Raw genomic sequence first — 14,414 nt, 5'->3', positions numbered from 1 at the left:
TGGGGTTGCTCTTTTTATGGTATTGGGACTAAGAAGGGATAAAATCCTTCACCCCGTCTATTATGCTAGTAAGTCCCTAAATGTAGCACAAAAGAACTACACTGTGAGTGAACAAGAGCTCCTTGCGATGATATGTTCTTTCAAAAAAATTCGCTCTTATTTGCTTGGCACGAGAGTTATAGTACACACGAACCACTCCACTTTGAGGTATTTGATAGCAAAGAAGGATGTGAAACCAAGCTTGATTAGATTGGTGCTACTATTGCAAGAGTTTGATTTTTAGGTGAAAGATAGAAAAGGGACTGAAAATCAAGTTGTTGATCACTTGTCTAGATTAGAGGATGAAGCTATGCGAGAGTTGGATGAAAAGGCTGAAATTGATGATAATTTCCATGATGAGCATGTATTAGATGGTTCTCATGACTCGCCGATTTTGCCAATTATCTGGCTAGTAACATATTCCCATCGGACTTGTCCTTCCATTAGACGAAAAAGTTTATGCATGATGTGAAAAAATTCTTTTGGTATGAGCCTTACTTATACCAGTGTTGTGTTGATGGGGTATTCATCGTTGCTTGCCGGAACTTGAGATGCTAGGTGTTTTGGAAGAATTCCACTCCTCGCGTGTGGGTGGTCATCGTAGTGGTATCCGGACTGCCCACAAGATTTTGCAATGTGGTACTATTGTTCAAACATTCACCAAGATGCTTATGAGTTTGCCAAGTCATCTGATAGGTGCAAAAGAGATGGAGGGATTTCGAAGAGGCAAGAGCTCCTTTTAAATCCCATTCTAGTGATTAAGGTATTTGATATATGGGGCCCATTTGTGAGTTCTCATGGGATGAAATATATTCTTGTGGTGGTAAACTATGTGTCAAAAAGGGCATAAGCCATAGAACTTTCCAACAATAAGGGGAAGAGTGTGACCGAGTTATTGAAAAGAACATCTTATCCATATTTGTCACTCCTATGGCCATTATTAGTGATAGGGCATTTCACTTTTGCAACAAGTTGTTCAAAGGTCTATTCGAGAAATATGGGGTTTGCTACGATCTAGCCACTTTGTACCTTCCACAGACTAGTGGGAAAGTCCAGGTGTCCAGCCGAATCAAAGAGATTGTGTCAAAAATGTTGAATGCTTATCGAACGTATTGGTCGAAGAGTTTCGATGATGCTCTTTGGACCTACCGGAATGCATACAAGACCCCGATAGGTATGTATCTATACCAACTTGTATATGGGAAGGCTTGTCACTTACTGGTTGAGTTAGAAAACAAGGCCATGTGGACGATAAAGAAACTTAAGATGGATTGGAATGAAGCACTGGAACAGAGACTAAATGGGTTGAATGAGCTTAATGGGTTTCTCCTAAAAGCTTATGAAAGTTTAGCCATCCACACAGAGAAGATGAAGAAGTACCATGACCAAAAGATTGAAAAGCGAGAATTTGCGGTTAGGAACTTTGTGCTTCTATTCAACTCTAGGCTACGCTTGTTTCCAGGCAAACTTAAGTCCAAGTGGACGGGGCCTTTCCTTGTCACTAAAGTGTTCCCCCATGGAGCGGTTGATTGGAGAACAAAGAGGGTGCAAAGTTCATGGTCAATGGGCAAAGAATCAAGATCTACCTAGGGCACGCGGAGAGTGTCCATGAAGTGGTTGAGGCATATCACCTTGATGAAGTCTGAGTAATCAAGGATCTTGCATCGTGCCGCGACATTAAACCAAGCGCTTATTGTGAGGCAACCCAAGGTGTATCCTCTAGCCAACAATAGTTTTTTTTTCTTTTCTTTTTAGGAACATTTGCATTCTCTTGTTTCATTTTTATGTTATCTATCATCATGTTTTTTTTAGTGTGTTGGCTAGAGCGTAGTTTAGGGTCCGTGTCTTAAAAGTGTCCATATAAACACAAAAAGAATAGCTTAACAGGTGTTCAATATCCAGGGACCAAACCCGTGAATTTTGCAGAAATTGATCTGGCACACATATCTATGGACCAAACGATGCCTTGTCGTACAATCAATGGACCATCGATAGTGTCCGTAGAGGTATGTCTTAAACTTTGGTCTCAATCTTTGCACAATCGAGGGTCCGTCGACTGACCTACAGACCGTCGATGGGGTATCATCAGCTTATAAAAAGCCAGTGACCTGACCCAACCTAACCGACTATATTAAAGTCAAACCATTTTGTTACCTTCCCACATCTTTTCAAATTTCCTCTCAACTGTTTCCCTCCCCTTATTCCTTTCCTTCTCCATTAACTCCCACAACCACTCCCTTCCATTTTCTTAAAAATCCCCACATCTCCCAAACTCCCAGTAATCCCAAAACTCTAACCTCCCCAGTTTCTACTCCGTCTCACTTGTTTTCTCCGGTCAGTGTTCGAAGGCAGGCATGTAGGTTGATTGTTGAGTAAATCACACACTCCATCACTCCACTATTGAATTCATGTATTTCAATTCACTTAGCTTAATGAATTCTTGTTCATTTGTTGTTGAAAAGACAAAATATTATGTGGGTTTTGACTTAGGGACAAATTTGCTTGTTAAAATTGTTAAATTTTGGTTCTACGTCGCTTAGAATGATAAAAAGTGAATAGGTTTCGGGTGAAATATGTGTCAATTCAATATGATTGTTGATTTTCCGACTTAGGGCTTGATAGTCTCCTAGAATCCGTGATTGAAAGTTGCAAAATGGAAGCCATAAGGATGATGAATTGGTCTTATACTTGTTCTTAATTGTTGGGTGAACTTGTTATGTGCTTAAAGTTGTCCATATGTGGATTTAAAACCAAGTCATAAAACCTCTTTCTAACAAACAAAACGAGACCCCGTCTACGGCCTGTCTGTTAATTGATGGACCATCGACGGGGTCCGTAGATGGCTACACTCTAAATATGCTTATATTTGGAATGACTGAAGTGGACTACGATTCGTCGATTGATCGACGGGCCGTTCTGCACGTCTGTTATTTCTAACATAAACTGTGATTCCTGAAAACATTTGAATTATTCGAAGTGCCAGAAGACGGAAGTGGACTACAGTTTTTCGATTGATCGACACACCATTCTGCACGTCCATCACTTCTAACTGAGAGGTCTGTGGAATGAAGCCTTCTAACATTTGCCAAGTGTCCACCGAAGGACAGTATCAACGGACCGTTGATAGTGCCGTCTCTCTATACTACAATTCTGCACTGGCCAGGGTCTTGTGTATCAAGGTTCTGTTTGATCATTTTTCTTGTGTAGTTTGATTACATTGAGACTAACAATTTTGTTTTCAGGTACTTATGGCCCCGAAACAAGAACTCATTTATTATAGGGGTAGGTCCAAGTTCGTGGCACATTCCTGGTGGTTGATAGGCTTGTCCGATGATGAGCAGGATTCGGAATACGTGCCCCCTGCCACCCGTACCCCTACACCAGCTTCTAGATCCACTTGGGGAACCCCAAAGAATGTGGCTTCTAGTGTAGTCACTACCTCCCAGTCTGACGAGGAGCGCACACTGACCGGTACACCGTCAAGGTGTACCTCAGGTTCTGAGGGATCATTTGGCTCTAAGGATGCTTCAGGTGCAGAACTGGCGCACTCTACAGGGTCGAATGAGGCCACTGCCTCCGGTTCTAGATCACTAGGAGCCACTCCCCCAGATGTACCTACTTTCCATGCCTCGTCTAATGAGGCTCAGACTTCGGAGTCTGCTCTGGCACCCCAGAATGATATCCCTTCTCCAGCTCCCGACGAGCCTAACCGGTGGTGCGTCGATGGTGAGTATCATACATACAGGGACGCCAAAATGCTAAAAGACAAGATGGTGATCGTGGAGCGGAGAGTTCTTAGAGGGAGTCTTCACACAATCCCTTATGTGCATATCTTGTTTACCCACAGACTTGAGTGGATGGCTAGGAGTCTGGGTTCATACAGTGATGAGATTGTGCGAGAGTTCTACGCATTATATGTTGGGATTTGGTGTTTTAGACAGGCCACCAAAACCTTTCAAACAGGCCCCACTCATAAAGGTTCTAGTTCGAGGCTTCCGGGTGGACATTTCTTCTACCTCTATCCGCCGCATCCTGTACGGTGGGTCCACTGATGCCTCGAGGGTTCCCCTTAGTCTACAGTTCGACTATATATGGGAGTTGGTCAAGAGTGGACCGTTTCAGCGGAGCAAAAATCAGAGAGAGTCTACCAAGAGGTGGATTGAACATAAGCTCTCCATTGACAGTGAGGGAGCAGACTGGGTGTTGGACACAAGAGGCCTTATCAGGAAGGCCAACCTTACCTTTGCAGCCAAGTTCTGCTTGCTACTAGTTCGCCACCTCCTTTCCCGCACGACAGCAAATAATATCCTTACCTGGGATAGAGCGGTCCTAGTAGCAGCACTGGTAGCCAGGTTGGAGATCAACTTCGCGAGGTTGTTGATCTATGTGATATATCTACAACTTACCCGTTTGCGTGTATTATTTTTCAGCTACAGGGATGTTGGAGTGACCATTTGGCATTGTGATGTCCTCTGTACTCCTACCAGGACAGTGGATGTAGGTCTCTTCAAGGATGAGGCCAATGTGGCGGAACAACAGAGAGTGCCCCGAGTTTATTTGAAGCTGCTGAGTGAGTACTTGGTGGAGACTGTAGAGTTAGCCCAAGGGGATGATCATGTCTCTTTAGAGCCCACGGATACCACCCCGGTCGAGTATGCCCCTAGCACTAGTAGGTCACCTAGTTCCTCCTGGTCTACTCTTCCATCGGAAGCACTGGTACCGATAGCTAGGGTCTAGAAGTTAGAAGCCCAGATGGCTCTAATCATGACATAAAGATGGACCCATTGCATGACCCTCAATCTAACACTCAAACTAGATTACCGATAATTTGATAGTTTAATGAGGTGTCAAGAGAGTGTGAGGAAATTTGATTGTTATCCTGTTGGTACCAAGCTAGAACTTGACTGGTTGGTCCTGCAAAAGAAATCTGTGTTATAGAAATAGGAAAGGATCATAGGCCCTTGTTCAAATTAGAAAACATCTAGCCTAAAGGAAAGTGAACCAAATGAAATTGTTATCCATTTTTTATCAAAATATTTTGAGGCTATAATAGACATTTCTTTTTTTCACCGACTCATCTTCCCTAGAGATAATGTGTTGGCCCTGGTCCCTCCTTGAACATGTGCACTTCAACTGAGGCCAAAAGAATATGTTGAGGGTGGCTAATGCAAAAACTGACCTCGTCTTGGCCCTGACCCGACCATGGGTAATGTGTACCTCAACTCACGGCAAAGCCATAAGTTGAGGGTGGCAATTATGAGTGATTGACCAGAAAAGTGGGTATGAAAAGAGTATTGTGGAAAAGAAATGATAGAGTGATCAAAAGAAGTGACCCAGTAAATTTGATAAATTGAAAAAAAGAAGAAGAAAGAGTCACTTCCAAATATAATAAAGGATAAATCAAGGAAAAGATGTCAAGAAAAGAAAAAGTATGGCCTAATAGATAATGACAGAGGTAGGACGCTAAGCCGTAATGTCAAGAAGGACAATAAGTCACTGAAATGTACCCATATGTACCATACCTGACCCTAAGCCTATGTTACAAGCCAAGAAAGTCCTATCATGATCCTAAGAGTCTAATATGGTGAAATTAAGCAGTGAAAATAAGGGCAAGCCTATGGAAACAAGTACCAACTAGGTGTGAATTTGTTCTGAGCATGAGTGTTTAATAATGATTCTTATACTCAAAATTAAATCACTGTGCGAAAAAGCAGGATGTCTTTTGAAGTAAGGGTACTTATTGCAATATCAGAAAGTTGGTACCTTGGCGAGAGACAAAAGAGGAGAGGTGTTAGTGCGTGGTGATTCTGTGTCACGGTTTCATCCACATGAGTAAGCCTATCAAACGTAAGAGTAGAAAACATCCACTAAAGCAACGAAAAAGTTGGGATTGATAACCATGTGATTGCAAAAGCTTAAAAGAGGATATTTGTATACAAATTGTTGTGTTGAGTCATAGTGTGTCGCTTGAAGACAAACAACGAATTTAAGTTGTTGGTGTTGATGTATCGTGGATGCAAAGTACTTTCAATGCTTTTTCCTTAAAATTGTTGTGTGTCTAAAGCCTTTTTGTAGTAATTTTAATATGTTTTTATCGTTGTTTTGCAGGAAAGTTGTCCAAAACCAAAACGCAGAAGGGTGTGGAGATTTAGTGCAAAAGTGACCCCAAAGGCCATCGACAGCCTGTTGTATCATCAACGGACCGTAGATGGTGATCGTCGATTAGATGTTCAGGCATCTGGAAGCAACTCAGGGAATTGTGACAAAGTGTGGGTTTATAGAAGGATCGACGGTCCGTCGATTGATTGACAGACCGTCTTGTGAAAACATCGATCTGACAAGAGAATGTCCTAGTACCCGATATTAGAGAAGAGCTAAGTATGGAATGACGAGAAGAATCGACAGGCCGTTGGTGAATCAACGGACAGTGTTGTTGGTCCTTCGATTGGATCAGAGAAGATTCAAAGTGAAGGCTCAGAAAAAGATGCTAAGTCTAGACTTATGGAGGAAGTTGACAGTCCTTCGTTTGATCTACGGACCGTCTGTGGGATTGTCAATTTAACCCGTGTTTTTTTGGAGAACTTTCCTTATTGGAATTCCTTTCAATTTAGGACACTACTTTTATAATTAGCGTGCCAAACCTCATTTTTGGGGGTTGGATTCTATTACTTTTGTCTTGGTTTTATTCTTGGAGATTTGTTTTTGCAACTTTAGCATTAGTCAAAATTTCCAAATTTGGTTTTCAAGTGATTTTTGTGAAATCAAAGTTGAATTTCTGCATTTTCTTCGAATTTGTCAAACTAAGTTCATGATTTATTGTCTATCAACCATGAATTGTGTTCTTCTAAGCATGGGTAACTAAATCCACAACTAGGGTTGTGGGAACCATGGGTGATTAACAAAATAAACATATCTTAGTAAAATTCTCACATAGGTTATTGCATGCATTGATAATTCTTTTGTTTAGAAGTTTTTTTAACTAGTGCACGCGTTACAACTCACCTTATTTCTACCTGATGGACCAAGGGGGTAGTTAATAGGAAAAGAATTATCGACATAGATTTAGTGGGACACTATGTAATAGACTAGTTCAATTGGTGCGAAGTAACAACTAATCCATACATCGAATACGATGCTTAATATGAAGTAAAGGTAAGGTTTAATAACTTAGACACACGTATCAAGACCAAGGTACGGGGTGAAATTCTATAAATGTCGGGCCAAGGATTTAGAGATACATAAATTATCACTTTGCATGCAATACACTAGGGAATAATTGTTATAGATAGGATTATGGTGTTATGAACCTATGGGAACACTTACACCCTAGTTTCTCTCAAAACTTGATAAACACAAATAATTCACTCTTGCTACTTGTTTGATTTCGCAATATTACAATACTTTTGATTCACAGAACCCACCCCCTTTAATTACTAGTTTTTGGAAAGGACTTGACTAAATAGAAGTAATGGTATATTGAAGTTATGTCTAAGACATTTTCCTCTTGGGATCGACCCTACCCTAATAGTTGGGTTCTTTACTTGATACAACCGCTTATACTTCTTTATGGAACTGTAATTTGAGCGTATCATACGACAACAATCTTTTCAGTTGAACACTGACTGAAACTTTTTGATTTAACCATCAAATTTCAGTTTATAATTATCAATCTAATTCAACATTGAACATTGATTCTCACAATAGGATAAATTGTTATGGGTAGGTAGGAATATATGTAAAGAAATTTTCTCTCAAACAATTACATTATCTTTTTCAAATTCTCTCGAACTTCAAAACTAGCCGGAAGATGCTCAACCCTCGTCCTCATTAAATCCACTCTCTCGAGCTAGATACAAAGGATAGGTTCCACGTTTCATTTTCTCAAGTTGAAATCATGCTGACCCACTACTAAGGATGCTAAATTTTTTACTTTTTCTCTACACTTCACTGTTGAGCAAGCACAAAACACTGAACTTGTTACAGTTATCATGCAACACGACCGCAAAACGCAGCAATTCAAACCCACTTCAAATTAATACCATTTTTCGCAAATCAATGACACACTAGTAAAAATTAACAATTGGTCACATGGTAAACCCCCCTCCCCTCCCCCCCCCAAAAAAATAGCATTTTAGCCAATCATAGACCCAAAAAAAAAAGAGAAGGAAAAACAACATCCTCCAAGTGTTCCATAGCAATGTGAATGAAATTCATAAGTTATAATCAACTACAATTTCTCTATTACAAAATTTCAAAGAACAACCTTGCAAAAGTCCTTTGAAATCCACAATGGTTGGATTTTTTCTCTCAGTATTTTACTCCTCATATTTATGAATGCATTCGCTTTCCTCAAATATCAATTTATGGAAATCTTATGTGAAGCTCTTTGGATTGCTCACATACATGTGTAAAAAACAAACATGTATGATGATATAGACAATAAAGGGGCCTTGAAATGTGTTCTCATGTGTACCCTAAACTAGACGGTGCTTGAATATGCTACGTCCAGGTGAAAGGACTTGTCACATGAGTTAGGCTAATCAAATATCATCTATGACCTATAAGATAAGCATATGTGGAGTTAAATCTCCTAAGCCTAATTTTATAAAGTAGTGTTAATAAAGGCTTCTCAATAAAGGTAACTTAGCTTAGCATCTAGTGAACTTAGATGAGGGGTGTCGCTTCCTAATGTGGGAAGGCTTGTTCACCATAGTCCTCACGGGGTCGACAAATACAATGCCTCAATAGTCATAAAGAGGGTTCCATAAGTGAATAACTAAAATGCCTCATTTGTCATAAAGAGAGTTTCCACATATACCTCCAAGTTCCATACACTATGCATGCCCCATAGGATCTAGCAAGTTATATCACTTAGTATGATATCCTGTGTTAATGTTCTACTTTTTCTAAATAGAGCACCTTCCTTTGGTGTAAGGCTCTGAAACACCAAATTCCAAGTAGCACCCATGGTCTTAGTGTCAGTTAAAGCTATAATTTCCCTAATGTAAAATGGACAATGGAAGTAAAGAACTAGACCCTAACTAGTATAACCTAAGGGATGTTTCTTAGTGTAGGTGGGGTATGGGACTTCACCTATGTATTGCACAAGTAACTCTTGAAGGGATTTCTAGGAAGGAGTTATAATTTATATGTATATGTTTATGTATTTTTGCATGGCATTATAGTATTCCCTACTTATTGTGATGATATGCATGGTATGAGTACTAATGAGTCTATATGATGAGGTCTCTCCTTATGTGCATAATGTTGGTCTTATTGGCTATATGAATGACCGTCGTACTTAGGTTACACGTAGTTAACTATAGTATTAAGCTTCATGTGTGAAGTACATGTAATGATGCTTGTGATATTACGATGGGTTTTGTAAGTATGTATGAGGTTATAGGCTTCACATATACATTGTGCTAGTATACTTATATTAGGATTGTGAGTAAAGTCTTATGTTTAGTGTAATGTGAAGTATGTGCCTTGTTAAGTGAAATGGTCCTATGGATGTATGTTTAAGTTTAAAGGTTGTAGGTTTAGTTTCCTTGTGGCCTGAAGGTGATTCTTGAGTATGGATAGCGTTATGGGACATTATTTATACATTATACCAGGTGTCACTAACGGGTTACTTGGGAAAGTGAAGAAGTTAGAACAAGAAGAAGCTCATTTTAAAGACGAAAAGAAGGTTACTGTAAATAGAAAAGGGCTTACTTCAAAGTGGTCCTAAATTGATTTAAACGCAATGTGTGATTTTATATGATGTATCACCAATGAATGTTACTGTATTAAGCATGTAAATGGTATAATACTTATTGTATCAAAGTTTTATGAAGTTCTCACACAAAGGCATTATCCATGGTTTTAAGTGAAATTGTCTCTTTTAAACACATATTTTGCATGGTTGCTGTAAAAACCCCAAAATGACTTAGGGTGTATAGAGACTCAAATGTTCCTATAATATTTTTAACATGTTAATAGAGTGTTTTAAAGTAGCATGGGTTATTTGAAATTGTTTGGAAGTCAAACGACAAGGGATGACCAGGACGTTCAACGATTAGTCACCAAAGGTGCCTTATGTGTTTTTATGAGCTTTTATGTTTATCATTATATTGTAAGGTCCTTGTATGAGTTATAATGACTTTTATAGGAAGTGTGTTGAGTTTCATGAATTTTAGAGTTCAAACGTCCAAGACGTTCGAAAGTTAGCCATTGAGAATGCATGTGTGTGTCTTGAGTGTGCATGCCACATTAGAAGGCGTTGCGTGTAATATTTTGGGTGAAACTTATGTGGAAAGTACTTTAAATGTTAAGGTATACATTTAGGTTGGAAACGCTCGGGTAAGACTCCCCAAGGGACCCGCAAGAGGCCCTCAAGAAGGACCCAAAGGCTGCTGAGACATTGCCTTGGCAGTGTCAATTGACATTGCTAAACGGTGCCTCGTCAGTTCACCAATGGCCCATCGATGGTAAGGCGTCGACGGAAACTTATCCTGGTGAAGGCTTAAGGCAGTTGTAAAGACTCAGGCCTAAACGATAGCCTGCAGTACGGTCCGTCGATGGACCTACTGGGCGTCGTTTTTGCCCGTCGATGGTTGCCTGCAACTGCATGCCTACACACCGTTTCTTTTAACCCCACATGCTAAAATTACATTAGGCAGTTTATTACCTATTTTTGGGTATATTAGGTTGTTTAAAAATGGGAAAAGCCCATACCCAATCCTCCTTTTAAAATCATAACCTCCCTCTCCCAAAATATCCTCTTTAGAAACCTCCATTGAAGGTGAAGCTCAAGAACAACTTGGAGCTTGGATTCCCATGGATTCTTTCTCAAATTGGTTTCAAAAGAATAATATTAATGTATTTATGATTATCTACTTTTTTGGACGTGATTTTTGATCCAATCACATGATGAACCCATGCTCTCTCACAAACTCGATTTTAGCTATGTATGGCTTGATGATGTTGATCTCATGTATATCGAATTGTGATTCAATTATGTTAATATGCCTATACCTACTGTCTACTATGTGTATTAATGATGAATTTTTGAGGAATGATCCATGAGGGTCAAGTTTGAAGGTTTTGAATAACGCTAGTCTATCATGTGGTAACTTGTGATCGTGACGTTAGGATGGTTGTTATGTTACTTGAATATGGTGATTGTCTTAGATACTTCCTACATGTGTGATGCTATGATAATAAGGTATAATTGATTAAATATGAATAGATAAAAATTGAATTGGTATGGATTGATTTAGGTTCTTCTAGCCTATAGACTCTATATGGTGACTATATTCTAGGGTAAATGAAACATGATTAGCTATGATGTTCGATATTTTTATGTACTGCCCTAAATGTATATTATTGATATAGTATTATTTATGATCAAGACTAGGGAAATTTGTTGATGATCTATAACTCTCTACTTTGTAGTAAATATGTGATGTATTGTATTAGGTTGTAGTATGATTTTGTAACGACTTATACATGGTTTCTTTCTTCATTAAAGTAAATTTAGCTACTGCCCTATACATGTATTGTTGATGAAAAAGGTGTATTAATCAATGTTGATCAAAAGGTTTATGAATTGGTAAAGTCTATTGTTCTCCTTTACTTTTCAATATTATTGTAGTTGATGAAGCCTTGTATGGCATTGTTTGGTATGGTCCACTTATAGTGGCGGTGTTTTTTTTATTATCATTACATATATTTGTTGACTATATTGAATTTAAATTGATGAATATATGAGTGTGTAGTTATGATGATCATACTATGTGTAACTTGTGCATAGTCTTTTATTCTAGTTGTGAATCTAGGTTATGTAGCAACTGTTATAAGAATGTAAATGGTTATGTTCATGTGTAGGTGCTTCCATTAATTAAGTGTCAACGATTGATGACCCCTACCCATGTATAACTATGTGAATGTGTGAATAGCTAAAGTTAGGAGTCTTGAAGTGTAATATGAAGTTAGCTTGCCTCCTATGCTAAAATGTGTTGTGTGTTCTATGCTTGGTTGTGCATTGTGGTCATAAGAGGGTGGATACCTCAATGTGTTGGTTGATAGCCATAATGTGATCATGTCAACCAATGTACACATACACTAACATATTATGCATGTTTGCAATGTAGCAAAAGGTCATGGTATCTAATGAAAGGTTATTCTCATATTCACTTAATGTCTACTACTATACATGTAAGCTAAATGTATGTGAAGTATATTATGTATTCCTTAACTAGGATGACTTGTTAGGTGTACAAGTATGGGAAAGGGTATGGGACTTTGTATATGATTGCACATGTGTACCTTGATAGGATAGTTCTTAGGTTTGTTTTTTATGTACATTAAAATGAATGTATGGACATGTTATGAATATGTCTTATATGCTATAATGTGAAGTATATGGTACGATGAAGTATGATTATACCTAGTTTCTAAATGTGTTTACATGAAAGGATATCTCATATAGTTACACTTCTACACTTATGCATGAATGAGATGAAGTATGAACATGTGTGGTTTTAATGTGTTATGTGAAAGGATTTCTCACATATATGTCTATACACACACACATGAATGATGATCTACTCAATAAAGGGGAACTTGATAGGTGTTGTCAAGAGTACCCTAAACAAGATGATGTTTTACATATTCAATGTCCAAATGAAAGTGTTTCTCACATGATTTAGGTTGATGAACTCTCATCTAAGACCTATGAGCTAAGAATATGAGGATATGACACTCCTAATGCCTAAATTTTATAAGTAATGTTAATAAAAGAGCTTTTTAATAAAGTGAACTTAGATTAGCACCGAGTAAACTTGACAATTAGAGGTGTTGTCTTTCCTTGGAGGAAGATTCACCATTGCGTTCTCATAAGGTGTTGACTTCCATTGGAGGAAGATTCACCTATGGTTCCACATGAGGTGTTGACTTTCCTTTAGTAAGATCCACCCATGGTTTCTCATGAGATGAGGCTCCAATGCTAATGAGCATGTAGGGGGTCATGTATATCTCATAGTTCCATAAACTATGCTTGCCACATAGGATCTAGAAAGTGAATTCACTCGTATGATAGCATGTGTTAATGTTCTACATTTTCTAGGTAAGAACACCTTCCATTGGTGTAAGTCTCTACAACATCAAATTTCATGTAGATCCCGTGGTCTTAGTGTCGGTTAAATCTATAGTTTCCATAATGTAAAATGGATAATGGAAGTGAAATAAGGACCCTAACTAGGATAACCTAATGGTGGTTTCTTAGTGTAGGTTGGGGTATGGGACTTAACGTACGCATTGAACAAGTGGCTCTTGTGGGATGTCGTAGGGAGGTGTTCTAATGCATGTGACTATGTTTATGTTTCTTATGCATGACTTTGTAGTGTTTTTTTACTTGTTGTGATGAAATGCATGATATGAGCCTATATGTAGTAATCTTGTTGTATATTCATAATGTTGGACTTAATGACTACATAATGAATGTCTTGTTGACTTAAAAGATGTTGTCTTCACTTGCTATGCGATGTATGAATTGAATGTGAAGGCTTGTGATCTTATGATAGGTTTACTAAGTATATGTGAGGTTATGGGGGTTCACATGTACATTACACTAGTAGACATAGATTGAGAATGTGAGTAAGGTTTCATAATGTTCTATGTGAAGTGAAATTAGTATATGTACAAAGTGAATCGAGTTCACTCCTTATGGTGTTGATTTGAATGGGTCTTGTAGTGTACTAAACTTCTATGATGGTGTGTGTTGGATTGTGTAGAATATATATATGATTTTCTTGTGGCCTTAAGGTTATGAATTTCACAAAGTATCACTAAAGAGTTAATTTGAGGATTAATGGAATTAAGAAGAAAAGAGTTCACTATAAAGGGAAAAATAATCACTGTAAATGAGAAGTTTACTGTAAAAATGACTCTAAATGACCTTAAATGCATTGTATGATTTTATGTTACGTTTGACAATGAAATATATCTGATTTTCTCAAAAAGGCGTGATGTATGAATTCAAGAAAAATGTCCTTGTTAAATGCATGTTTTTTCCTGGTTGCTATACTTAGGTATTCTTGTACTAACACCATTCTTTTTTACCTTTTTACACAAAGTTTACGTTATGGATGCTTGAAAGATGTCATTAAAAGATGAGGATACTGATATGTGATTCCCAACCTCAACGAAAGAAATCCTTAAGTCCAATGATCTCCTAAACTATAGTTTACTGTAAAGTGTAGTATTATTATGTACTTATGATTATGTTGTAAGGGTCGTGTCCCTACTGTACTCTTATGATGTTATGTCTAGGATGACAAAGAGACTTAAGGTCTAAATATGTATTATGACTAATATTTTATATATATATA

This window comes from Solanum pennellii, chromosome 11, assembly GCF_001406875.1.
Source record: "Solanum pennellii chromosome 11, SPENNV200".
Lineage (NCBI taxonomy): Eukaryota > Viridiplantae > Streptophyta > Magnoliopsida > Solanales > Solanaceae > Solanum > Solanum pennellii.
Note: the sequence above shows the minus strand (reverse complement) of the source record.